Source organism: Suricata suricatta, chromosome 14 (assembly GCF_006229205.1).
Source record: "Suricata suricatta isolate VVHF042 chromosome 14, meerkat_22Aug2017_6uvM2_HiC, whole genome shotgun sequence".
NCBI classification, from domain to species: Eukaryota; Metazoa; Chordata; class Mammalia; order Carnivora; family Herpestidae; genus Suricata; species Suricata suricatta.
Genome location: NC_043713.1, coordinates 24,119,459 through 24,147,173, shown reverse-complemented (window position 1 = coordinate 24,147,173; position 27,715 = coordinate 24,119,459). Strand labels below are relative to the sequence as shown.

Sequence of the window (27,715 nt, the reverse complement as noted above, 5' to 3'; positions counted from 1 at the left end):
TCCAGAAAAGGACTCACTAGAGTACAACCAGCTGATTTTTGTCAACAACGCAAGAGCAATTCAATAGAGGAAGGACAGGTCTTTGAACCAATGGTGCTGGAATAACTGGGCAACCAGAGGCCACAAACAAACAAACAAACAAAAACTTTGCATCTTAGAGGTTAACTCAAAATAGGAGCCCCTGGCTGGCTCAGTCAGTAGAGCCTATGACTCTTGATCTCAGGGTCGGGAGTTCAAGTCCCACATTGGGCACAGAGCTCGCTTTAAATAAATACATACATACATAAATAAAATAACTCCAAGTAAATCATAGATCTAAACATAAAACAAAAGTCTAAAACCCTTTTTAGAAGAGAACATGGGAGAAAATCTTTGTGACCTGGGGTTAGGAGGGACTTATTAAACATTACACAAAAACACAGCCATAAAAGAAAAAGCTGACAAACCAAGCTTCCCAAAAATTAACAACTTTTGGTCCGTGCAAGACCCTGCTAAGAGAATGAAAATTAAAGCCACAAACTTAGAGAAAATATATATGTCACCCAACAAAGTACCCAACAGAGGACTTGTATCGGAACATAGAAGAACTCTCTAAACTCAACACTAAGAAAACAGTCCAATTAGAAAATATGCAAAAGATTTCAACACATCACCAAAGAAGATACGCAAATGACAAACACATGAAAAGATATCCCATCATTATTAGCCAGTAAGAAACTACAAATTAAGACCACAATGATGTACTGCTGTTACGTATCTACTGCAATGGCTGAGATTAAAAAAACAAAACAAAACAAAACAAAACACTGACTACCAAATGCTGCCACAGATGTAGAGAAAGTGGCACTCTCATACAGTGCTGGTGGGAATGGGAAACGGAAAATGGTTGAACAGTTTCCTGTAACATTAAACACAGACATACCATTCGACCCAGCAATTGCATTCCTGGACTATGTATGATCCCAGAGAAATGAAAACTTAAGTTCACACAAAAAAAACTACCCAAATAACGTAATGAATAAGCAAACTGAGGTACATCCCTACAATGGAATAAAAAGAAGGAACCATTTGACACATCCGGTAACTTGGACAGATCTCTGGGCATTGTGATGAGAGAGAAAAGCCCATCCCAAAAAGTTAAATACTCAAAATAATAATAGCAATACTGTGTTTAACGATTATAGATTATAGAAAAGTCAATGAACACCAGGGATGATAAGAGGAAGAGAAGGGAGGAAAGAGGATGATGCACTTCGTTATTATAAGGTACCTGCACTACCTGTAACGTGGTAGAGTGTGATTTGCAAGTGGACCTGGATTAGTTGTAAACGTTTATTGCAAACACAATACAGAAGTTTTAAAAAGCTTAAGGGACATTCTAAGGAGGGAGAAGGGGTTCGTTTACGTGCAAAAGGCAGAAAAAGAGAAGACGAAAACAGGAACAAAAATAAGGGCAATGAATAAAAATAGTAACAAATACTGGTAGACATTAATCCAACATTATGAATAATAACTTTGAACATCAATGGCGTAAATACACCAATTACCAGAGATGTCAAAGTGGATCAAAAAATAAGACCCAACCAAATGTGCCTACAAGACACCCTTTATTTTTTGTTTAATGTTTATTTTTTTTATTTCTGGGAGAGAGAGACATTGTGTGCGCACACACATGAATGAGGGAGGGGTGGAGAGAGAGGGGGACAGAGAACCCAAGGCAGTCTCTGTGCTGAGCTACCAGGCACCCCAAGAAATCCACTTTGAATATAAAAGACACATACAGATCAAAAGTAAAGAGATGGGGAGAGATTACCATGCTAATACTACTGATAAAAAGAAAGCAGGAGAAGCTATATTAATCTTAGACACAGCTGACTTCAGAGCAAGGAAACTTATCATGATTTTTTTTTTAAAGGCATTACATAATGATAAAGGACTCAACTGTCCAAGAAGACCTATTCTTAATATGCATCGCCTAGAGGTGCCTGGGTGGCTCAGGTGGTTGGGCTTCTGACTTCGACTCAGGATCTCATAGACTATGGGTTCGAGCCCCGCATCGGGCTGTGCTGTGTCAGCTTGCTGACAGCTTGGAGCCTGGAGCCTGCTTCACATTCTATGTCTCCCTCTCTCTCTCTCTGCCCCTCCCCCGCCCACTCCCCATCTCTGTCTCTCAAAATAAAAAAAATAAAAAGACATTAAAAAAGTTTAAAAATGTGTGCTGCCTAACACAAGAGCATTAGAATACATGAGGCAAAAACTACCAGAACCACAAGAAGAGGTGGGTGAATCACTATTAAAGACCTGAGCACATCTCTCTCCGAAATGCTCAGACCCAACAGGCATGAAATCAGTAAGGACCTAACGATCTCAACACCACCATCAATCAGCTGAATCCGACACCTACAGACTACTTCATCCAACAGCAGCAGAATACACATTCCCCTCCAGCTCACATTGAATATTCACCAAAACAGACCACATTCTGGGCCATAAAACACATCCTAACAAATTTTTAAAAAGCGAAATCATAAAATGTTTTGAGTGCTCAAAACGAATAAGCTAGAGAATAAGGAAACAACTGAGATGACCCCAGGAGGAAATATTCTGACAAATGCAGAATACACCACATTCATTGTCAAGAACCATCACCCTGCACAGTGGGTTTGGGGGCTTTTCTAAACTGGAGCAGACCAAAGGGATACTGTAACAACCAAATGTGTATGTGAATCGTCAATGAACCCAGGTTTGGAAAAAGGGGGGAAAAAACATTATAAAAGACAATCTTGAGACCCAACTGGATATGGACTGAATAAAAGATATCAGCTGGACATAAGTGAGATAATATAATAATATAATAATATAATTCAGTAGAAAAAGGATCTAATGCTTAGGAGCTGGGTGCTCGAACATTTAGTCGTAAAGAGTAATCTTATCTGCAACTTGCTTTCAAATAGTTTGAGAACAAAATAGAGACAAAGCAAACACGGCAAACTATTAACAATTATTAAATCTGGATGGAGGGAATAAGTTTATATTGTGTTGTACTGTTCTCTCTACTTTTCTGTATGTTTGAAACTTGTTTTTGAAAAAGAGTTTTGGCAAACAAAAAAGTTACGCACGATGATGCCATTTAAGTAACACTCAGAGGACAAAACAAGCGGCAAAGCACAGATCGGTGGCCACCAGGGCGTGGAGGGTCATGGGGCAGAAGGTGACCATAAAAGGGCAGCCTGAGGAAGCTCATTTACGGGAATGAAAACATTCTGTATCTTCACCGCGGTGGTGGTGGTGATGGTTACATGAATCTATACATGTGATAAAATTTCACAGAGCTACACACACACAAGGGAAAAAGAGGTAAATGTTGTGCAATATGAACCTCCCAGTATGGGTAATGCACAATCCTTTTCTTAACACTGGGAAAACCTGAGGGAAACATACATGGGATTTCTCCATATTATTTTTGCAACTTACGAGTCTATAATCTTTACAAAATAAGGATTTTTTTTTAATCAGGTAAAATCTAATCCACAAGGCCAAGAAAAGTGCCAACAAATCATATTAACAGGTACCTTCTATCACAACCAAGTTTATTTTTACATATTAAGTTACTTCATCATCATCCAGACCATCACATGATGAGATATTAAGACCTCACAATTATTTTACGTGGTGTCTTGGAACACTCTTTTATTACATAGACTACTTTCCCCCAAAAAATTATTTCAAGTCTTACTCAAAACCAAACTTTTTCAATAAAAGCAAATGAAATCATGCATTTGGGTCCTGCGAGTTCCTGGTAACTTCGTAACTCTGAAGAATACACCGCAGGCTTTATCCTCAACTACCTACTTCCATTTTATCAAAGCTTTCCAATTCTCATAGTAGAATCACAATAATCTAATAATTAATAATCCCAGAGACTCCTGAATATGCCTCAATGAAATATTAAAAACAACAACAAAAAAGACCTCCACAATTTGTTTCTGATCTATTTTTCTGGGGATTCGTGCTAATTAGCAGTTAGCACTGTGGGCCTAATAGTAGTTTACTGCGTAAACACCTGTGCGTGTGGATCAGCATGGGTTAAGTGAGCAAATACTGGTCTACGGGCACGAGCAATTTAGTTATGGGTTTCACTGGCTCTGTTACGGACACAATCCCCCTTCTCTATGCTTCATTACAATTAAAGGATTAAAAATTAGGGGCACCTGGATGGCGCAGTCAGTTAAGCGTCCAACTTCTGTTCAGGTCATGATCTCATGGTTCGTGGGTTCGAGCCCCACGTCGGGCTCTGTGCTGACAGCTCAGAGCCTGCAGTCTGTTCCGGATTCTGTGTCTCCCTCTTTCTCTGCTCCTCCTCACATTGTCTTTCTCAAAAATAAACATTTTTTAAAATTTTTAATTAGAAAAAAAGGATAAAAATTATACCAGATAAGAAGAAAATGAGAATCAGAGCAATCTGTTCTCAATTCAACAGATAGTACCTTACTTGTGGTATCTTAAACGCAATCAAAACAATTTACTTTGTGAGTTTAATTAGGTATATGAATGCTGAATTTTCACAGCAGAATTCCATCCCACCTGTCCTTGATTAAGGCAACAATGAGAAATATTATCATCCCAGTCTACAAATAACAATTTGAGTCAGACTTTATTTTTTATTTGTACTTTATTTTTTGAATAAGTAATGCACATGTTCACAACATATGTAGTAAAAAGTCTCCAATCCCATATCAACCTAGTGTCTCAACTCAGAAAAAGTATTACCAGTTTCTTGGATATCATTCCACAAGTATTCTGTGTATATATAAACATGTATTTTCCCATTTTTACACAGGCCACAACACTCTATTTATGCCTCTTTGCTTTTTCTAGTTACTAAATATTAGAAACCATTATATATCTGTATATAAGACACTTCCTCATTGTTACAACTCTGTCACATTCCAATTTTTAATTTAAGAAATCCTATACTGATGGGCATTTAGGTAATGCATGGTCCTTTGCCATTATAAATCATTCTCCAATAAGTATCTGCCATGTAAGACATTTCAGACATGTATGAGACGGTATGCTAAATCCAGAGAAACAGAACAGCTGAGTCAAAGATTATGCGCATTTCCAATTTTCGTCGATACTACTGATGGGCAGCAGAATAGGCCACTTTGGCATTCTGATTATTTTGAGCTACAGGCATTTGGAAACCAACAAATGGAGGGCAAAGCTGTCTCTGAACCCCGTCCATCTGCCCACAGACCGCTCCCCCGGAAGAACACCATTATGATAAGTCCCCTCGCTGAGAGTTTCACCAACCAGGTGACTCATCACAGGAAAGACTAGAAGGGGACACCACACCCAGACACACCGTCCCAAACTATCACACTTCCCATCTGTTCTTCTAAGGGCTTGTTCCTCTTTCCGAAAAACCATTTACGAGCCCCTGAGAGACCCACATCTCCCCTCCCCTGCCCCCTTCAGATGGTATTTAAGTCTGAATCCTGTGCCACCTCAGGGAATTACTCATTTTTCCCTCGGTATCTCCCATATATACACAAGGCATACACGTTAATAAATCTCTACTTGTTTTCTCCTGTTAACCTGTCCTCCGTGACACGGTCTAGGAACTCAGAGGGGTGGAGGTGGAATTCTTTTCCTCCCGTGTACCCGCTTAGCTGCCCTCTTCAGAGGCTGCTGGCCCGCACCTTCTCACCTCTGCACCTGCTCCTCCACGCCCCAGCCACTGCCCTCTCATCTGATCCCAGCCAACTGATGGGACAGAACCTTCTTTCAGTATGGTTTTAATTTGCATTTCTTTGGCTGTGAAAGAGGCCATTACCTCTTCTTCTCCTTTGCCTGTTTTCTATTGATTTTTTATTTTCAAACCTGCTAGGATAGACCACAAAGTATTAAGACCAGTTCGATCCAGGACTACTAAGCAACCCTTCGAAAACAATATGAATAAAGGCTATAAGCTTATCAGGAGAGACTGAACAGAATATTCATAAGCAAAACAGAGAGAGCCAACGGAGCGCAAGGTGCAATTCCTCCCTTCCTGCTTTTCCTCACCAGACCCTAGAAACGATTAAAAAAAAAAAAGCTTAATTGTCCGTAATTCTACAGCCATGCTCAGCATTTCACAGGAGACTACAAGTTGTAAGGAGTCCCCGGAAACTGGAAGACAGCTGGAGATGGAGGAGACATGGCATCCCTCCCCAGGCAGGCACAACAGCCTCTGATGACAGGCAGCAAAAGAATAAACAGCAATCCCAGAAGCAGAAGGCCAGAAAAAAGCCAGAGCCCAGGGTAGGACTAGGACATGCTGCCTGTCGCCCCTGCCCTCACTCCCCAGGGAGCAATAATAAGGTAGTACTCACTGAGAACAGCGAAGGCGGTGCCTAAGGCCATGCCTAAGGCAGCTGGAGGGCCCAGGAGGAAAAAGGGCAGCCAAGCAAGACAACTAGCTACTGGGGACTCTTGCCAGAAAGTTCCACCTGCTCCCTACCCTCACAGAAAGCAAAGTAGAAAACTGAGGCCCACAACAGACACATGAAACGTTGCTCAGTGTCACTCATCATCAGGGAAATACAAATCAAAACCACACTGAGATACCATCTAGCCACGCTGCTCAGAGTGGCTAAAATGAACAAATCAAGAGACTATAGATGCTGGCGAGGGTGTGGAGAAACAGGCAGCCTCCTACACTGTTGGTGGGAATGTAAACTGGTGCAGCCGTTCTAGAAAACAGTGTGGAGGTTCCTCAAAAAATTAACAATAGAACTTGCCTATGATCCAGCAATAGCACTGCTGGAGATTTACCCAAGGGATACAGAAATGCTGATGCAAAGGGACACATGTACCCCAATGTTCACGGCGGCACTTTCTACAATAGCCAAATCATGGAAAGAGCCTAAATGTCTATCACCTGATGAATGGATCAAGAAGATATGATTTATCTATATAATGGAGTACTACATGGCAATGAGAAAGAATGAAATCTGTCCATTTGTAGCAACATGGATGGACCTCAAGGGTGTTATGCGCAGAGAAGGACAGATACCATATGTTTTTACTCATAAGTGGAACAGGAGAAACTTAACAGAGGACCATGGGGGAGGGGAAGGGGAAAAAAGAGTTAGGGAGGGGGAGGGAGGCAAACCATAAGAGACTCGAATACTGAGAACAAACTGAGGGTTGATGGGGGTGGGGGAGAGGGGAAAAGGGGTGATGGGCATGAAGGATGGCACTTGTTGGGATGAACACTGGGTGTTATATGGAAACCAACTTGACAATAAACTATAAAAGAAAAAAAGAAAAGAAAAGAAAACTGTGCCCAGCGGCCTCTCCTCTGCAACAATTCATGCCAAGGATTCCAAACACAAACACACACGCGTGCACACACCACCAGAACTGAACACAATTTATTTGGAACTCCCAAGACCCTTATCAAGGAAACCCAGAATAAAACGGAACTTGAAGACCCCACCATGCAATCACCTGACCTCAGAGCCCTGCTGCTTCTTGCTCAGGCTGGGCCTCAGGCTTCCTGGGCTTCCAGCCCTTCCTCCTCCCAGTTCCTCAGGAATCCAGCCTCCCTCCTGGTTTCACTCATGGCTTCTACTCCCAACCTCCACTCCCTCTGTATCCCTAAAATCCTTATGGTTGTTTTTCATTCAAGGAGAATATATATATAAATTGTATACATAATCAGTAATTTTGTGGCTAACCATCTCCTTACTAAGTCTAGACTAGAAATGAAAAGTGTGCTATTGCTCATGCTTTCAGCAATAAACCTTTTAAAGGACCCACATTTAATGCAGTATAGTCAAGAACTCGAGTGTCACACATAAAAACTGATACCATCCTCCCCCCAAAACCAGTTTCTCCTCTCAACCTCCCACTACCCCCACGAAGTTCCCATTATGGAAAAACCACCTTGAAACTTTCTGTAGTATATATGACCTGTCTCCCAAGGTGGGTTACTTCTGAGAGGCATGAGTCAGGCTTTACCTTTCTTCCCCATTTCTAACTAACCTCCAGCACCCTGTTAAAGAGAAATTACTAAAAAACAAACAAACAAACAAACAAACAAACAAACCCAAACTACAAAAAAACTGTGGAAACAGCCAAGGTTCCACCACTAATAAATATACAGAAACATCTTCAATATAAATTAGTAATAAAATATGCTAATTAAAACAATATGGTATTATTTTCACCTGTTATATTAATAAAGGTTAAAACAAAAACCCTGATAGCAGCATATGAGGCAATAAGGAAAACAGGCACCCCTTTAGCATGTATATACCTGGTGATATCCATCAAATTTTTAAGGGCGTATACTCTCTCTGCTAACAATTTCACGAGTTTTATCCCTGAAACTCATGGACTGTATGTCAACTATACTTCAATAAAAATAAAAATTAAAAAAACTCCTGTGGGTTTTTTCACATTCACAATTCTACAACACACACAATTCTACACATCATCTTTTCTTTTTTTTTTAATGTTTTATTTTATTTTATTTTTGAGAGAGAGAGAGCAAGCAGGGAAAGGGCAGAGAGAGGGAGACAGAAGAATCCAAAGCAGGATTTACGCTGACAGCAGCCCAACATGGGACTTGAACTCACCAAGAGTGAGTTCACAAACTGAGCCAAAGTCGGACGCTCAACCGACTGAGCCACCCAGGTGCCCCAACATCATCTTTTTTCAAGTAAGCTTCACACTTAGCACGGAGCTCAACCCAGGGCTTGATCCCACAACCCTGGGATCATGACCTGAGCCGAAATCAAGAGTTGGACAGTCAACCGACTGACCCCCCCTGAGGGCCCCGCCTATACTTTGTTATGACACTTGTTGTAAACGGAGGTTACAGACTACTTACATCCAAGTCAGTGTGAATGCTTTTTAGCAAATGCAGATGCCTGGGCCCTACTCCGACATTCTGAATCTCAGGAGCCCCGGCATTTGCATTTTAACCACATGCTCCTTGGGCGTTTTTATGTACATGTAAGTCTGGGAACCACTGGTTTGGAGGGTAGCTGGAAATAAAGTTGGAACATGAGCTTTCAGGCCATGGAGGGCCTGGGATGTCCGCTGTTTTCAGGTAATGAGGAATCACTGAATGTTTCTGAGCTGGTGCGTGAAGTGATGGAAGTGCTAATTTTACCAACATTAAAGATCCAGTACATCTAACCTTCTATTTGGCCAGGCATACTCCCCCAGGTCCCTTCTGGAGTGCTTTGCACACTGCCTCATCTTGCTTCGTCCTCAGAAAATGTTCTGAGCTGTAAGTGCTGTTTTTCCCATCACGCGGCAGCATAAAATGGAGATTCACTCTCACTCAGTACAGACTTGTCAGGGTCTGTCTGATACTAGAACCTTCGGTTTTAATTGCAGTCTTGGCGTGAACTACCTGTTAAGGATTAATACAGCAGTGGAGGGTGCAGGGGGAAACCAGGAGGAGAGGTGGGAAGCAAAGAAATGTGGACACTTACACTAGGTCATGTGGGATGACAGGCGCCGGGCCTAGCACGGGGCAGTAGGAACACAAAGGAAGAGGTGGACTTAAAAAGATAGAATGTGGAGAGGGGTGCCTGGGTGGCTCAGTTGGTTGAGCATCTGACTCCTGATTTGGGCTCAGGTCATGATCCCAGGGTCGTGGGATCGAGCCTCACACTGGGTTCAGAGCTAAGCATGGAGCCTGCTTGGGATTCTCTCTCTTCCTCTGCCCCTCTCCCCGCTCATGCTCTCACCTAGCTAAAAACAAAATAAAACAAAACAAAAGGTGGAGGGGGAGGTGCCTGGATGGCTCAGTCAGTAAGCTTCCAGCTTTTGGTTTCAGCTCAGGTCATGTTCTCATGGTTGGTTTGTGAGTTCGAGTCCTGAGTCAGGCTCTACACTGATAGCACAAAACTTGCGAAGGATTCTCTCTCCCTTCTCTCTGCCCCTCCCCCCTGCTCATGCCTGGGTGTGCAAGCACATGCCCTCTCTCTCAAAATAAAGAAATAAACTTAAAAAAAGAATCAAAGTAAAAAAAAATCAAAGTAGAGGTAAGCGTTCTTCTCAGTATCGGTCATGCTCATCCACACCTCCGTCCCCGCCATTCACGCCTGCCTTGGACCCTAACCACAGAATGAGCTCTCTCTTCCCTCTGAAATCCTAAAGCACACTATCTTCACTACTCATTTGGAATTTAACTATCCTTCTGGTAATACCTGGTACTGCTGACTCTTATACTGCTACTTAACTTTTCAGGTCGGTTATTTCCCCAAGTCAATTTTACCACCATGGTCAAAAACCAACACTTTGAACAAGAAATGATATGCTCAATATTCCATACTTAATTTGTGAAATATTTGATACATACATAAAATTGTGTCTCCTTTTTTATGTGTACTGAGTTGCTGTCTCCTGATTTAATATGACTTAAATGGAAAGTAAACATTAGCAGATCTGAAAAATCCATAACCAAAATCTGTCCTTAACACCCTCAAATACGAAAATAACACCATAGTGTACTTTGTCCCAGCTTTAGCTGAAAATCCATTTATCATAAGCTATATTCCAGAATCGCCTGCCTCCTGAAAAAGAAAAAAAAAACACATGCCCCCTCATTTGCAAAAGACTTTTTTTTAAAAGAAACATATTTTGTTTTGTTTTGTTTTGTTTTGGGGTTCGGGGGCGGGAGCCGGGCAGAGGGAGAGAGAGAATCTTACGCAGGCTCTGCGCTAGCTCGGCATGGAGCCGGACTCATGGCTTGATCTCACACCCCATGACCTGGGCAGAAATCAAGAGTCAGATGCTTAACAGACTAAGCTGCCCAGGCACCCCTGTACTCGACACTTTAAGGCAAAACCTCACGGTTAAACAGGAGACGAGAGATAGTGGACAACAGTCACTGGCCAAAGGACATGTTAAATGCACAGGTGCCTTTGGCCCACCAAGTAACGGAACATTCTCTAAAAGGTCACTATGTTCCAAGTGCTATATTAAGCACAGTGGGGTATTCCACTCCTGTGAGATGAGAGTAACGAGAATAAAAAGATTAAGTTCATCGAGATCAGAAGAGATGTGCAAGGCGGGAAAGTGACAGAGGGGTGGCACTCAACCAGCAGAGCTGAGGAAGCCCCAGTGTCGTCCAACACAAAATAAAGAAATCAAAATCAACCAAAGAAAGGAACCAGAAAACAGACAATACTAAGAAAAACAGAAAAACTAAAACAGCCTCAGAGAGAGAAAACGGTAATAATAATGAATGCAAATATTTATGCAGCACCTGCTATATCCCCAGGCACTATTCGAGTTTTTTAAGTTTACTAATTCTGAGAGAGCGAAGAGCGAGCAGGCAGGTAGGGAAGGAGCAGAGAGAGAGGGAGAGACAGAACCCCAAGCACGCTACGTGCTGTCAGCACAGAGCCCAACGTGGGGCTCGAACTCCCGAATCGTGAGATCATGACCTGAGCTGAAATCAAGAGTAGGAGGCTGAAGCGACTGAGCTGCCCAGGCAGCTCCCTGCCCTGCCCCAGGCACTATCCAAAGTGCTGTCAGCATATGGACTCACATGCTCCTCACCACGTGAGGCGGGATTTCTACATTCTCATCACACAGCTCATGGGTTAGCAAATTACGACCCAAGGGGCCGAATCCAGCCTGCCGCCTGAAGAATGATTTTTACATTTTTAAACGATTGAAAGAAAACAAAAGAGTATGCTGTGACATGTGGAAATCACATGAATTAAAACGTCAGTGTCCAAGTGGAGGTTCTAGCGGAACACAGCTAGGCTCACTTGCTCACAGACTGCCTTCAGCTGCTTTGGCGACACAACAGCAGAACTGCGCAGTCACTACAGAGACCGTAAGTGATGCCTTTCAGCCCTGCTGCTGCTGCTCACACATACAACTCTCAACGACACACTTACAAGTCAGCATTTCACGTATCGTGCATACTGTGACACTTACTAACGGTGGCTATCATGTCAAAACAAGAAAAGAAGAAAGTAGACTTTGATGTCATGCTCGTGGCAGAATAGAGATCTTTTTCTTTTATCTGATGAGACATGGAAGCATCCTGTCTGCTCTGTAACAGCATCAGACATGATGCTCTGGAACACCATCGAGGAAGACACCACTGGCTAAGCACAACCTCACGTGCCCTACCAGAGAGCACTCCCAGGTCAGGAGTGCAGCCATCGGGGGAGTAGCAAATTTCAAACACAACAGTTTAGGGGTGCCTGGGTGGCTCAGTTGGTCAAGCATTCAACTCTTGATTTCAGCCCAGTGTCAGGATCTCATGATCTTCATGAGATCAAGCCCCACGCCCAGCTCTTTGCAGAGCCTGCTTGGGATTCTCTCTCTCCCTCTCTTTCTGCCCCTCCCCCACTTGCATATGTATGTGCACAGGTGCACATTCTCTTTTCTCTCAAAATTAACACACTTAAAAAATAAATATAAAAACACAAAACACGGCACTTCATTACAGCAGGCTGTCTTCCCAACAATAAAGAATAAAAATGAGGCTGCAACCAAAGAAAGCCTCTGAATGGCACATATATTAACGAAACAAGAAAAGCCATTGACCAATCATGAGTTGAACTAAATCGTGTTTGATTGCAGCAGCCAAAGAAATGTGTCCAGAAAAAAATAAACATCTTTCAGACCTTTCACTGAAAATAACTGTTCAGAAAACAGTCTGTATGAAACAATTACAGCTATGATTATCTTCCCAAAAAAAGTGGAGGAAAACACGAAATCAGTACAATCTGAAGTGGAATCTGCTAAGATGCAGAATAACTGATGGTGGTAAAAATACATGTGGAGCAGAAAAAGCATAGATGGACAAATTTACAAACCTTGTAAAAATGCAAGGTGTTTAAAACCTACTCATTATAATGGGGCACCTGGGTGGCTCAGTCGATTAAGCATCCAACTTCGGCTCAAGTCATGATCTCGAAGTTTGTGAGTTTGAGCCCCACATCAGGCTCTATGCTGACAGCTCAGAGCCTGAAGCCTGCTTTGGATTCTGTATGTGTCTCTCTTTCTGCCCCTCCCCTGCTCACACTCTGTCTCTCTCTCTCTCTCAAAAATAAACATTAAAAAAAAATTTTTTAACCTGCTCATTATTTACAAAAAACAAAAACAACAACAATGGGGCTCCTGGGTGGCTCAGTTGGTTTGGGTCTGACTTTTGGTTTTGGTTTGGGTCATGATCTCATGGTTTGTGAGTTCGAGTCCCGCATCAGGCTCTGGGCTGGCAGCTCAGAGCCTCCTTGGGATCCTCTCTCTCCCTTTCCTCTGCCCCACCACTGCTTGCGCATTTGCGCGCGCGCTCTCTCTCTCTCTCTCTCTCTCTCTCTCTCTCTCAAAACAAATAAACTTTAAAAAAATAAAATAAAATAAAATAAACAACAACACCAACAACGTACTCCTTATTCATTGCATGATCAATGAGCAGGTCCACTGCACAGAATATTGGAATCTATCATGTTATTAAACCAGTTCCAACAGTTAACTTCAGTAGCTTCATGAACTTAACCATCATCAGTTCCATGAAAATTCTGTCTGAAACAGAAGCTGAATATCCTGATGTGACCAACCACACAATAGGGTGGACTTAGCAGGGGTATGGTTTTATGGAGAAGTCTTGAGCTCAGAAATGAATGAAATTTTTCCGAAGAACCATCTCCCGCAGGCCCTGTTATGGAACACCGAATGGCTCTGAAAATTCAATTCTGCTGCTGACTTGCTAAATTCTGCTGCTGACTTGCTAATATTTCTCAATGAATTCCATCTGAAGTCAGAGGCCCAATGGCACTTGCATGCAAAACCTATACTGAGGTAGTCAGTTCAAGGACAACTGACACTGTTTAAATCACAAGTGGTGTGAAGCTGCTTTATACTTTCTAGGTTGTAAAAAATCAAAATGAGATGTGACCTTCAATCCCAAACAAGTATGCAGTAGAAATATTTTCCAAAATAAAGCTACAGTTTCAGCTTTTTTCAGACCTCAATACAAGTATAAAAGTCGTTTCCAGGGACGCCTGGGTGGCTCACTCAGTGGAGCATGCAACTCCTGATCTTGGGGTTGTGAGTTCAAGCCCCATGGAGGGTGTAGAGATTGCTTAAAAATAAAATCCTTAAAAAAAAAAAAAGCACTTTCCACATTTCAAAAACCATTTAACTAAGCAACAAGAAGCTTCTAGCTAACCTTCCATCGTAAGTGATTAGCGGGCTTTGCGATGATTTGCTAAAAGGAAAGTATCAAGAAAAGAATCTAGCAGAATTCTATAGATGTCTTCCAAGCAATAAATATGCTCCACTAGAATCACACGTTCATGGGTTGGTATCTGGGTTTGGAGGCCCCATGTAAAGAGATACTTTCAGGGGCACCTGGGTGGCTCAGTTGGTTAAGAGTCCAACTCTTGATTTCAGCTCAGGTCATGATCTCATGGTTCAGTTCATGGGACAGAGCCCCGCTTCAGGGCTCTGAGCTGACAGCTCGGAGCCTACCTGGGATTCTCTCTCTCTCTCTCTCTCTCTCTGTCTCTCTGCCCCTACCCCTACTCACGCTCTCACTCTCTCTCTCTCTCTCTCTTTCAAAATAAATAAACTTGAAAAGAAACACTTTCGAAGATGAAATACAAAATATCTCATTAAAAACCCACCTTAGGGGCACCTGGGTGGCTCAGTCAGCTGAGTATCTGACTTCAGCTCCGGTCGTGATCTCACAGTTGGTGAGTTCAAGTCCCACATCGGGCTCTGTGCTAACAGCTCAGAGCCTGGACCCTGCCTCAGATTCTGTGTCTCCTTTCCTCTCTGCCCTTCCCCCACCTGTGTGCACATGCTCACTCTCTCTCAAAAATAAACATTAAAGAAAATGTAAAAACCCACAGTAAATATGAACATCTGTAATCAATTCTGACAACTGAGGCTTACATTCAGTATTCCCTATTAGGTAAAATGTTATCCCCTCTTCTCCAAAAAGAGATTTCATTCTTCTTGTTAGCATATCTTTATTACAAAAAACCTATTCTCAGCCATTATAAGTATTGTATTTTGAATTTCCTCAGTAAAAAACTTGCAGAAATTTTTTTTCTCTCATCACATAAGAACCTGTAAGATAGGAGCATGTGAGTGGCCCAGTCAGTCAAGCATCCAACTTCGGCTCTGGTCATGATCTTATGGTTGTGGAGTTCGAGCCCCACAGTGGGCTCTCCACTTTCAGCACAGAGCCCTCTTTGAATCCTCAGTCTCCCTCTCTCTCTGCCCCTCCACTGCTCATTCTCTCTCTCTCTCTCTCTCAAAAACTTACATTAAAAAAAAAGTACCTGTATAATATCCTTCATTTTGCCTCTTGGCCCACAATGTCTAAATTATTTGCAATCTGGCCCTTTACACAAACATCTGCCAACTCTTGGCCTACAAGAATAAACAAAGGCGAGAAAAGATGAAGTGACTTCCCCAAGACTATCGAGTTAGAAAATGACACACCAGGTTTCAGATGCTCTTTACCACTATACCACATTATTTCCACGAACCAAGAACAAGAGGTCATTAAAAAAAAAAAAAAAGGAAATAATCAAAGAATAAGAAAAGACACCTGAAATTAAAAACTAATTAAAAAATTCACTAGAGAAGGGCACCTGGGCGGCTCAGTCGGTTAAGCATTCAACTCTTAATCTCAGCTCAGGTCATGATCTCACAGCTAGGTTAGCGAGACTGAGCCTGCCCTGGCGTCTGCACCGACAGCACAGAGCCTGTGATACTCTCTCCCTCCCTCTCTCTCCCTCAAAAATAAATGAATAAACATGAAAAAAAAAATTTAACTCACTAAAGAGAAGAGAAGGTCAAGGAAACTGCCGTAATAAAGGGCAAGAAGACAAACATGGAAAACAGGAAATGGAAACGTAGAAGACACCACGTAGAGAGAAGTAACAGGAGCTCCGAAAAGAAAGCACGAACAGAACAGGGGGGTGTTAGGTGTAGACACTGCTGAGTTGGGTGTGAAGTGTCTAAGGTTTTATCTCAGCCGAACACTAACCAAGCCACGAAGCCTCTGGGACAGGGACCAGAACAGCTCGGTGCTCACAGCAACAGCCGTAGCCAAAGTAACATCTTGCATCAGTTTCCTGGGCCCGATCCCCACAGGCCTTTCAAGGTATTTGGTAAAAATTAGTAATATGTTTATGAAAAAAGCAGCAAATGGGGGTGGGGAGCAGGGAAACTAATTGCTCAGCTCATCAGTGAGCAATATCCCTCAGCAATGTAAATACTGGACACTAAACTAGCCAAGAATGCTTAGGCATCTATATGAAAAGGGCTGGAAGACTGCGGGGGGGGGTGGTGGGTGAGGAAGAGCTACATAACAAGAAGTCAGCAGGTAGCACCCACAACTGATAAGTCAAAAAACAGCCATTTAGCCATATTATTTATAAATACAGTTAAAGTAGTTGTCTCTGGGGGCCAGACGACAAACGATAGAGAAGGCATGGCATTGCTCATTTTTTATAAGATGCCTCCTTTTAATATCATTCTTATCTTTCTAAAATAAAAGCATTACTTTAAGTAGAAAAGCTAACTTTTAAATAAATTAGAGAAGGGGTGCTAGGGTGGCTCAGTTGGGTTAAGCGTCTGACTCTTGATTTTGGCTCAAGTCATGATCTCACAGTTGGTGAGTTCAAGCCCTGCTGCAGGGGGCTGCAGTGACAGCATGGAGCCTGCCTGGGATTCTCTCTCCCCCTCTCTCTCTGCCCCACCCTCCCCAAAATTAAATAAACAAACTTAAAAATAAATAAATTAGAGAGAATGTGCTTTACTACTCACCATCACAATTACTGATTCACGTAAACAACTCAATGTGCAAATAACCAAAGAACAGTACCAGGATGAAGCCATAAACCAGCAACACCCCGTACCATAACATCACGGTTATGTAAACACAGGGGTGAGCAGGGGGGGGGGGTGTAGTCTGCCAATCCTTCCTGAGTGCCCCCTGGGGACCAGCACACAGCTAAGTGCCAAAATGGAAATTGTGAAGAATGGAATTTATTTACAATCGAATACGAGATACAGGTAAATCAACATGCAATTATAATACGGCAACTATTCAAGGCTCAATGAAAGTTTCCCCAAGGTCAATACCATAAAAGCTAGGACCTGAAGGACAAGAAGGGTTGGCCTAGCTGGGTTTGGGATTCAGAAAATTGTCAAAGCAAAGGGAATACCATGTATGAAGGCCTAGAGTGAAGATAAAAACAGGCAAGGGCTCACTCCAGGAACTGAAAGAAGTTCAACATGGCTGGAGCAGGGAGGGAACCAGAGTGGAAGCAAAAAAGGCCATAGCGCAGGCTGATGCTGATGCTTTACAACAGGATGACTTACTAACAGGTTCTCCTTTGTCCACCAGAACCACTAGATCGCAAACATCCCTGAGTCTGCTGAGAGATCAGTGAACTCTTCCTCTACACACTAATAGTTTCAAAATACCTACGTCCAGTCCAGACCATTTATCTATCTGCATGCCATGCACCACCATATGGACCCAGAAATCAAGCCACACCCTAGGGATGACGAGTAAGGAACTGCGTAACTAATGACAGTGGAGCCACCATGTCAGCCGTGAACTGTCTACCTCTGGGCTTTTGCATGGGAAATAAACAAGACGTTTAAGCTGTTATTCAATCAAGTCTACTATCCGCAGCCAAACCTAATCTTACATGATGCAGGAGGCTTTAAAAATATTCAAGAGGTGCCTGAGTGGCTCAGGCGGTTAAGTGTCTGACTTTGGCTCAGGTCATGATCTCGTGGTTCATGAGTTCGAGCCCCACATCAAGCTCTGTGCTGACAGCTCAGAACCTGGAACCTGCTTCGGATTCTGTGTCTCCCTCTCTCTCTGCCCCTTCCACTCAAGCTCTGTCTCTGTCTCTCAAAACTGAATAAATGCTAAAAAAAAAAAAAAAAAAAAAAAAAGCCTATTTTTAAAGTATTCTAAAGTGAAACGTTGGAGAGATATTCTGAAACAATTTGTTAAGATTTAGTGATTGACTTCATCTAAAAAAGAAATTATCAGTCATATCACATACAAAATACATATTGTTTAATTCTTTCTGTCCTTATTAGGGAGTTAACAGCCACTTTTAGTGTTTGCACTGTTTTTACATTGAGATGTAACTGACATGTAGGGCTATGTTAGTTTCAGGTGTACAACCCAGTTTTCCGTATGTATATATATTGCAAAATGATCATCAGTAAGTCTAATTAACATCCATCACCACACATCTTTACAATTTTTTCTTGTGATGAGAACCTAAACGATCTACTGTTAGCAACTTTCAAATATACAATAGATGATCATTAACTCTAGTTGCCATGCTGCACATTACACCCCCATGACGTATAACTAGGAGTTTGTACCTTCTGACCACCTTTACCCCTTTTGTCCACACACCCAGCCCCCACTCCCACTCCATAACCCCAGTCCAGTGTCTGCATATTTAACAAATGTGATAACTACAATTGATCTTAGCCACAAGGTCGAGAAGCAATTAACAAATGTGATAAAAATTACAAAAGAAATCTGGGGACCTGAATGGTTCATTCGGTTGAGAAGCGACTCTTGATTCCAGCTCAGGTCATAATCTCACAGTTCATGGAGTCGAGGCCAGCACTGGCCTCTGCACTCACAGCGCAGAGCCTACTTAAGATTCTCTCTCTCTCTCTCTCTCTCTCTCTCTCTCAAAATAAATAAATAAACATCTTAAAAAATATTAGAAATCAGAAAGTACCAACCAAACTTCCTTAAAGGAATGAAAAAGAAAAACATTATAGTAAATAAGACCTATTTGTAAAGCTGTTCTCAACCCTGCTAGTTTAGATAATTTTGACTAGAAGTGTTAGGCAGGTAACTTACTGTTTACAGGCAGTATTTAAGCACGAGTTCAGAGCACTGAGCTCCACTAAGAAGCCCCGAAGAGGAAACCAGCTGAAGAGCAGCAGCAGACCCTGAACAACTCCCCTTATGCTTCCTGAGAAGCTGAAACACACCACCACCAGAGCCAGCACCTTCACATACCGACACGGTCCTGCTGAGGGTGGCCAGCAGGACACCAAACCAGAGGACTTCCCGAAGTCCGCTCTACCTCCAACATTCGCTCTTCCCCTAGTCCTGGTTAAGGAGGAACAGCCACACACACGTGGCCCCCCACCTGTTCCGGCTCAAAGCCCTTTTCAACCAACCAGGTCCCAGAAGGCCAAGTTGGGAAGGGGCCTCAAGCCCAAGTCTGTCAGGAGCTCATTCCTCCTGAACATCTTTTCACTTTAAGAGCTTCCTGTTGAGTTGGGGGTGCCTCGATCACCTCCTGGGTCAGAGAGCCTTCTCACTCAGGGCATGGGGACCATCACTGCCCCAGCAGCCTGCCCTATGACTTCAAGCAGCTGCTGGGCCTTATACACACTGATCACAAGTACACACAATACTTTAAAAACATGAATATACAGAGGCGTCTGGGTGGCTCAGTCGGTTGGGCATCGGCTTCGGCTCACCGTTCATGGGTTCAAGCCCCACGTCAGGCTCTGTGCTGACAGCTAGCTCAGAGCCTGGAGCCTGCTTCAGATTCTGTGTCTCCCTCTCTCTCTGCCCCTCCCCTGCTCGCTGTCACTCTGTCTCTCAAAAATAAAAAATATTAAAAAAATAAAATAAAATAAAAACATGAATATACAGAGACCAAAATGAAATACAGAAAACCTTTACATGTTGTTACACTGCTTTTACACTTAATCCTTTCTAAAGGTCTCGTTTTACTAACGCCTACACTGCAAGCGCACAGTACTTCCCATAGGTGTGTTATGGTCACTAAAAAGGAAAATGGAGTGGTCCTCTCCACCACCAGCCCTTCCCATTACCTACAAAGTGAAAGATGACACTTACGTTGAATTTGTAGTAGCAAAAAAATCACCTCACTTATTTTCCGAAGACTCAGCAAATTGTCCCCAAATAACCATGGCAGAAAGAATAACAGCCCCCAAAGATGTCCATGTCCTAACCGATGGAAGCTGTGATTGTCATCTTACCTGGTAAAGGGGACTCTGCAGCTACAATTAAGTCAAGGACCCTGAGATGGGGGAGATTCTCCTGAATTATCTAGATAGGGCTGATCTCATCACATGGGTCTTAACGCTTTCCCAACTGTGACTGGAGAGATGCAATACTGCTGCCTTTGAAGACGGAGCCAGAGGGCCACAAGCCCAGGAATAGGAGGGTGGCCTCTAGAAGCTGGAAGAGGTAAAAAACAGATTCTCCCCTAGAAACTCCAGAAAAGAACAGAGACTTGTTGACACATTGATTTCTTTTAGCCCAGAGAGACCCATTTTGCACTTCTAAACTACAGAACCTTAAAAAATTTTTTTGAATGTTTATTTTTGGGGTGCCTGGGTGGCTCAGTCAGTTTAGTGTCCGACTTCAGCTCAAGTCATGATCCCATGGTTTGTGAGTTCGAACGCCAAGTCAGGTTCTGTGCTGACAGCTCGGAGCCTGGGGCCTGCTTCTGATTCTCTGTCTCCCTCTCTCTCTGCCCCTCCCCCACTTGTGCTCTGTCTCTCAAAAATAAATAAATGTAAAAAAACAATTTATTTTTTTAATTTTTTTAAATGTTTTTATTTATATTTGAGAGACAGAGAGAGACAGTGAAAGCAGGGGAGGGTCAGAAAGAGAGAGAGACAGAATCTGAAGCCAGCTCCAGGCTTTGAACTAGCTGTCAGCACAGTCTGATGCAGGGCTTGAACCCACCATCTGTGAGGTCATAACCTGAGCCGAAGCCAGATGCTTAACTTGACTTGAGCCACCCAGGCGCCCCTAGGAAAACAATTTAAATGTTTATTTATTTTTGAGAGAAGCAATAACAGGGGAGAAAAAAACATGGGGGTGGGGGACAGAGAATCTGAAGCTAGCCACGTGCTGACAGCAGGGAGCCTAGCACGGGCTGAACCCACGAACCACAAGATCAGGACCCGAGCCACAGTTGGACAATTTGAGCCACCAAGCGCCCCTAAAATACAGAACTTTAAAAATAATTTGTGTTGGGGCACCTGGCTGGCTCAGTCAGTTAAGCAGCCGGCTTCGGCTCAGGTAATGATCTCACAGTTTGTGGGTTCGAGCCCCACATCGGGCTCTGTGCTGACAGCTAGCTCAGAGCCTGGAGCCTGTCTTCAGATTCTGTGTCTCCCTCTCTCTCTGGCCTTCCCCAGCTCGATCTGTCTCTCTTTGTCTCTCAAAAATAAATAAAAGACATAAAAAAATTTTAATAATAATAAAAAATAATAATTTGTGTTGTTTTTAGGACACCAAATTTGTGGTAATTCATTACAGTAGGCATAGAAAACTAATGCGTACACTGTAAACAACTTCTCACAATATGTGAAATTATCTAGAAAAGCATATTCAAAGTGCCCAATATTTAGAACAATCAAACATAAGTTATTTTTGCATATACATTTCACTTTATAAACATTTGTGCATGTGTTATATTTCACTTTTATTTTTCTCCTGCTCTCACAAAACTCCATCGATTAAAATGCCAAAGTGACAATTCTTCAAACTTTGCAAAGGATGAACCATACTAACCAAGAAAAAGGAACAGTTGGGATACCAGGAACAACTGGAAAAAAAAAAATCAGGAAACAATTATACCATATTTTTTTTAGACAGTCAAACATCAAAGTGTTTGGACTGCATAATTCCCTTGTATCAAATGCATACCACGTTTCAAAAAAAATAAGTCCTTCTAAATATTAAAAGCTTACTATTAATTTTTTTAGATGTGGTCACTGTATGTGCATATATTAAAAAGAGAGTGACTCAACCCTCTACAGATATACACTCAAATATTTACAAATGAAATGGTACGCTTTTGACTTGCTTTCAAATAGCTCGGGGGCAGAGGACCTGGGTGGCTCCATCAGTTGAGTGACCCACTCTTGAATTCGCCCTGGGTCATGATCCTAGGATATTGGCATTGATCCCGAAGCCTGGCTCCGTGCTGTGTGTGAAGCCTGCTTGGGATTCTCACTCTCTCTCCTCCTGTCCCTCTCCCCAACTCACTCGCTCTCCTTTTTGCTAAAATAAAAAAATAATAATAAATAATAAAATAGTTTGGGGACACGTGGGTGGCTCAGCTGGTTAAGCATCTGACTCTTGATTTCAGCTTAGGTCATGGTCTCAAGGTCGTACAACTGAGCCCCCTTGTCAGGCTCCACACTGGGAAAGGAATCTGGCTAAGAGTTTCTCTTTCCTCCTCTCTCTGGCCCTCTGTCTGCTCATGTCTCTTTTTACTTCTTTCTTCCTCTCTCTCAAAAAAAAAAAAAAATGAAATGAAATGAAATGAAATGAAATGAAATAAAATGAAATAAAATAAAATAAAATAAGGACGCCTGGGTGATTCAGTCAACTGAGTGACAGACTTCTGCTCAGGTCACAATCTCACGGTTTGTGGCTTCAAACCCCACTTTGGGCTTTGCACTGCCGGCACAGAGCCCACTTCAGATTCTCTGTCTCCCTCTCTCTCTCTGCCCCTTCCCTCTCCTCCCCAAATATAAACAAACATTAAAATAAAATAAAATAAAATAATCGTTCAGAGTGGGGTTAGGAATGGTTAAAAGGATACAGATGAAACTAAATTAGCCTGAGTTACTATTGAAGCTGGGTAATGGGTACATGGGGGCATATTAAATATTCCAATGTCTAAACTTTTCTGTATTTGTATTTAAAAGTTACAAAAACGAAGCCCTTGGCCTCTATTAAAATAATAGACTTAATACATTTAACAGAATCTCCTTTCTGTGACATCACCTCCCTCAAGTCTCTGCCACTCAAACCTGCAATTTACAGTTCAATTCTTCTTTAATCTCCAACTCATTTTACCTTATTTAAAACCTTAAGAGTGTCACCAAATCACTTAACCTCTGAGAGACGGGTTCCTCATCTGCAGAATGGGAATATTTCTATTTGGCTAGTCTCAATTGCGAAGAGAATTATACCTAAGATATAAATTACAGAGCAGAATAATCCTTCTAGAAATCATAAATTTCATGCTCAGCAGCAAACATTCACCTATTCCTATAAATCTCCTCCCTGCCACCTCCAGTTCCTCTCTTGAGCCCTAAACCCATCAGACCAAAGGTGAGGCTCCTCTGTAAGATTACACACCTCTCTCCAGCCTTCACCTCCCATGTGTCTTATCTTTTTTTCTCTTTAATATTTTTTAATGTTTTATTTATTTTTCAGAGAGACAGTGTGAGCAAGAAAGGGTCAGAGAGAGAAGGAGACAGAATCAGAAGACAGGCTCCAGGCTCTGAGCTAGCTGTCAGCACAGAGCCCTACACGGGACTCGAACCCACGAACTGTGATCATGACCTGAGCCGAAGTCAGACGTTCAACCGACTGAGCCACCCAGGCGCCCCTCACCCTCCATTTTCCACATCTATGAGCAGCTCCTCTCTACACACCTCTCCCACCAAACTCCTCTCTGCCCTTTCAGGGTCCCGGTCCATCTACCCCCCTACTCTGTCCATTGTGTGTACCCCTTTGCCAGCCCTATTACAGTCACCCCGTCACTCCTCTACCCCAGCTCTGTACTTTCGCTAGCAGCTTTATCACCCCACTACTGCCACCAGCTCACAAACATCTGGGCCAACTTCCCACCCTTTTTCACCCTTCCTTAAAATACAACTGCTAGTTGCCGGGGAAAGGGGAAAACAGTGACTGTTAATGGGTATGAGTTTCTCTTTTGGGTGACAAAAATGTTCTGGAATTAGAAAGCTGCACAACCCTGTGAATATGCTAAAAACCACGGAGTTACACTTTAGTTGTACTTTTAAGGGGTGAATTTTATGGTGGGTCAATTACATCTCAATAACAATGTATATGTCAAAAAAAAAATCAACACTACCACTGACCCTGCCCATCACACGCCCATTTGTCAGACCCACGTCGCCTCATCTCCCGAAGCATCTACCTGTTCTTCTATCCCCCCAACTCTTAACACGACTCGGACAGACGTCCCCTCTCCCACTCTTGACCAAAACACTCCCCTCACCCTCTGAAAGGGGCGAGGAGGGGGAAAGATGCAGCCAGCTCTTGGGGCCCAAGCACAGACAGCCCCTCCAGGGTGGCCCAGTCCCTCACTGGCAGGAAAGGACCCTCTCCCCCGCCCAGGCGGAGGAGCCCCACCAACTGGAGGGCGTCCTCAAACCCGCTCCGACGAGGGGCTGGGGGACCCGCTGGATTTTCAGGGCCGCTCCGCTGGGGGCGGCGCCAGAGCCCACCTGTCTCAGCCGGCGGGCAGATCCGCTTCCAGCTCCGCCGACACGCGAGCGGGTGGGGTGGCAGAGAGGGATCGGAAGCAGCCGCTGATGCCCCCGCAGCCGGAGTGGCGCACGCCGGCTCAGGCCTCCATGTTTCCACGTCTCTGCGGCTCCGGCTCCGGCTCGGCTCCGGCTCGGCTCCCGCCCCGGCCGCGTCCGTGCGGAGGCCCGGAGGCGGGGAAAAGAAGAGGGAAGCGGCCGAGAACGCGGCTGGAGACCTAACAGCCGGGCGCGCCCCGGCCGATGGTCACGTGGCGTGCGGCGCGCAGACTTCTGGGAAATGTAGTCCTTCAGACGCTGGGCGTTTCTCCACCCACCTAGCGTGTCCACGGCAACCGCAAAGCCACGTGGCAAATTCGAGAAGCGGCTAAGCCCAGTTAGAGACTGCTGGACCGCTTACCCCACTCAAGTGTTCTGGTGGCTTAACTATTTATCCCAACTGGATAGCCAACTTACAGCCCAGCAGTTACTTGCAAGGCTCTGAAGAATTGGGAAATAGGAAGATAATTTATCTTTGGTTTGTTTTTTTTTTTAAATTTTCTTATCTTCATCTTTATTCTTTTCAAACCCTTGTGTCGAGAGCTGACTCTTGGGAGATAACTTTTGATGGAGGCAGGTAGCAGATCTATAATTACCTGCACGACTTACAGAAAGGGCACCTCCCATGGGAAACCGTATCCATACAGTGCATTGGCCAAAATTTGGAATTTGAAGTCAAATGAGCTGAAGTTACCAGATCAACGTCCATCCTTGAGTTTTTCCCGTCAGTTTCCTCTTAAATGCATACAAGATGATGATGATGATGATTCTTCCCATACTAGACTATTGGCAAATCAATAACAATAATTAACAACTACCATTATTAGTTTTCTATGTGATATGCAGTGTTACTGCTTTCAACAAATAATGCTGAGATAAATATCACTTATTTCCCTTTTACAGTCAGATGTACTCTGAAAAGTACTATACAGATTTTAGGTATACTTCTATAGCATCTATTACCAATAAATTCCCTGAGCTGTCAGGATTATTACAGAAAAACATACTAAAACACAAGGTACCTTGGAACCTAGCTAAAAAGAGGTGGGCACTGCTATGCAGCCATTATAAAGAATGTTAGGATACATGTTAATGATCTATCCAGTGGAAACAGTATGCATAATCTTATCCAATTTTCATAAGTGAATTATGTTTATGTTTATAACATATATATGCATACACACAGCAGGGGGGAGACTAAAAATATTAATTATTAAATTTGGGGTATGAGATTGTATGCAATTGAATTCAGTTGTTCCCTGTTTTCTATTTTTTTCTGTGATGAATATGAGTTACATGTATAATTTTTATTTTAAAAGTATAGCGAAAGAGAGGCACCAAAACCAAACTCAAAGTACTTTATATTTTTGCCTATACCAAAAATTATACCCTCCACCTACCCCAAAATGACCAAGCCACAAATGTGAGTCTCTCTCCAGAACCACCACTATAGACCAAGAAACAATTCATTCCACTTTGAGACAATCCTATTATTAAATTTAACATCCTCCTTTTTTATATAGTTTTTTGCTGGCTTGAAATAAAAAGGGTCTGACCGGTGTTCCTAGGTGAATGTCATAATGCTGCTAGGCAAACATCATAAATCAGAGTATTCGATTAGGAACGGTTTTCCCAATATATGAAGCATGAATTGGAGTAGCAATCCTTCACTGACTATTTATTGCACATGTAATCTGCTAAGTATTATCCTTGGTGATCGATTCCCAATACTGCCAGAGCCATTATCATGATAACTTTGACTTGATTACATCCGTGTCTAGTTGGTGCAGAAACACTACCAGAAAGTCATGGAAACCCTGCTACTAAATGCAAGTGGGTGTGTGGGTTAGATTCTAGAACCAAAAAAGGCAAGACTGTGAAAACTTATGAAATCTGAATGAAGTCTGGAGTTTAGTTATTGGTATTGTATCAATGTTAATTTCCTAGTTTTGACACATGCGGTATGCTTATGTAAGACATTAACATTAAAGGAAACTGGGTGAAGGATATGCAGGAACTTTCTATACCTTGCAATTCTTCTCTAAAATTATTCCAGGGGTGCCTGGGTGGCTCAGTCAGTTGGGCATCCAGCCACTGATTTTGGCTCAGATCATGATCTCACGGTTCATGACATTGAGCCCTGGGCCAGGCTCAGAGCTGACAGTGTGGAACCTGCTTAGTATTCTCTCTCTCTTTCTCTCTCTCTCTCCCTCTCTCTCTCCCTCTCGCACACAGACACACACAAAATAATATTTAAAATTATTCCATGTGGTAGGAAGAATAATGGTCCTGTTGAAGATATCCACGTCCTAATCCCTCAAACCTATGAATATGTTAGGTCACATGGCAAAGAGTTGCAGATAGCATCAGATTGCTAATCAGATGACCTTCAAGAAGGGAGATTATCTAGGATTATCAGGGTGGACCTAGTATAATCACAGAAAGGAAAAATGAGAGGAAGCCAAAAGAGACTCATAAATACGGCTCTGCAAGAAGGTCACATGAAGCAATGTGAGGATCAGTCATTGCTGGTTTGGAAGGTGACAAGAGACAGGGACGTGCCCAGGGCCCCTAAAAGCTGGAGAAGGCAAGAAAACTGATTGTCCCCTAGAGCCTCCAGAAGGGAACACCAGATTGCCAATACCTTGATTTTAGTGCAGTGAAAATTGTGTCAGACTTCTGACCTAAAGAACTAAGAATAATAAATTTGTGTTGTTTAAGCCACTAAATTTTTGGTAACTTATTAGAGCAACAACAGAAAATGAACACATTGAAAATATTAAGTTTAATTAAGAAAGAAAAGTTTCCAAATGGCTGCCTCTTTCTTCTTTTTTATTTTTTTTTTAATGTTTATTCATTTTTGAGAGAGAGACAGAGTGTGAGCGGGAAAGGGAAGAGAGAGAAGGAGGAAACACAGAATCTGAAGCAGGCTCCAGGCTCCAAGCTCTCAGCACAGAGCCCGACACTGGGCTCAAACTCACAGACTGTGAGATCATGACCTGATCTGAAGTTGTACGCTTCACCAACTAAGCCACCCAGGTGCCCTTAGAGCTCTGATGAAAACACTTAGCCATCACAGAGGTTCCACCCCCATGACCTGATCTAAACCTAATTACCTCCAAAGGGCCCCACCTCCTACTGTCACCCCACGTAGAATTGAACATAGGACTTGTAGGGGGACACAAACATACCGTCCATCACAGCTCCTTGACTCCTCTGAGCCTAGTTTTCTTCTCTGTAAAGAGGAGACTGGAATACCCCCCTCACATCTCATAGTTGTGATGAGAATTTAGTAATGCACGTAGCACGCCTTTTTCAATAA

The 27,715-nt window shown here is 42.9% G+C and overlaps 1 protein-coding gene across 2 annotated transcripts in view; it reads right to left on the bottom strand.

Moving 5' to 3' along the window:
- The window catches only part of DYM (dymeclin), a 334,407-nt gene extending 309,808 nt beyond the window's left edge, over nucleotides 1-24,599 (bottom strand). Inside the window, exon 1 of one of the 2 annotated variants that reach the window (XM_029923001.1) lies at nucleotides 24,316-24,599. The gene's annotated coding sequence lies outside the window, so the exon portion shown is untranslated. The remainder of the gene's footprint in view (nucleotides 1-24,315) is intronic. The other variant, XM_029923002.1, reaches the window with a different exon arrangement.
- Between the last annotated feature and the right edge of the window lie 3,116 nt (nucleotides 24,600-27,715).